Raw genomic sequence first — 1,322 nt, forward strand, 5'->3', positions numbered from 1 at the left:
GCACATGAATGAGTACAAACCATGCTGGAATGACTCGTGTTGGTTTGTGGGGATAGTCTTCACTCGAAGCGAGAAATAGGTAATGTGACCATGTCACAAAAGAATGTCGGGATCATACCGCTTGTTATTGGAATAGCCAGCCCGATCGACTTTGACCATCAAAATAAAAGTATTTTACCCTCGATTAACTACCTAGAAAACTTTATGAATGAATATTTAATATTTTACTCTATAGTTTATTTTAATACATAGTTTGATACACTTTGTTTTCATGAATAATATTTAAATATAATATATATATATATATATATATATATATATATATATAATTGAGTTAAAGAGGCACATGCTATGCTGCTATTGAAGACAGCCTTTCACATGCACTTCATGACTAAGTATGAGAACTTGTCCTTATTTCCACTCTATTTCTAAGGCAGAATGTTTTTATCACTTTATTTATTTATTTATTTATTTATTTATTTTCCCTAAATAAATAAACTATTTTTACTTCTATTTATAAATTAAATTGCTGTAATTTGGTGAATTTACATTTAAATAAATTAAAATAAAATACTTACTTTTCTGTAATTCCTTAATTTTGGAATATTTTTCCCATTCATTAAATATTTACCAACAGCATGAACTTACTGGAAATAAAATAAAATAAAATTTTAATTTAAATGTTTAAAAAGAGATGAAGGAATTTAAGCTACCCAACAAGTCAAAATATTCAAATGGTTTTAAAATAAATATTAATATTTAGCCATTAACTTAATTGTAATTAATATTAGTAATTAATATTAAGTTGACCTAAAAAAAGTCAAAAAGAGGTAATTTCAAGGCAATTTAAAATGGTCGGCCTTGGATTTTGCTTTGGACTTCGGGGAGAGAAAGTATTCTTTGATTATAAATCTATGATCATCTTTTAAATTAGCTGACGTGGGACTTTCATCATCCAACACCTCCCCTCGAACAAAGTACATCTCCCCTTAATTGAGGCTCGACTCCTTTTTCTTTTGTTAGGGCATGACTCTGATACCAAGTTAAATGAACACGACTCTCCACAATGATATTATGTTGTTCACATAAACTCTCCTGACTTTGATTTGGGCTTCTCCAAAAGGCCTATTACTAATGAAGACAATATTCATTGACTTATAAATCCAAGACCATTTCCTAAATCAGTGGAGTGAGACTTTCATCATCCAACAACAATAAAAAAAAAATAAAAAATAAAAACAATCAGAATTTTGACCAAAGTTCTAATTCCAAGTGCTGTTTTTTTTTTTTTTTTTTTTTTTTTTCCAAAAAAAAAAAAAAAA

The sequence above is a fragment of the Cucurbita moschata genome, unplaced genomic scaffold, assembly GCF_002738365.1.
Source record: "Cucurbita moschata cultivar Rifu unplaced genomic scaffold, Cmos_1.0 Cmo_Scf00072, whole genome shotgun sequence".
Taxonomy (NCBI): domain Eukaryota; kingdom Viridiplantae; phylum Streptophyta; class Magnoliopsida; order Cucurbitales; family Cucurbitaceae; genus Cucurbita; species Cucurbita moschata.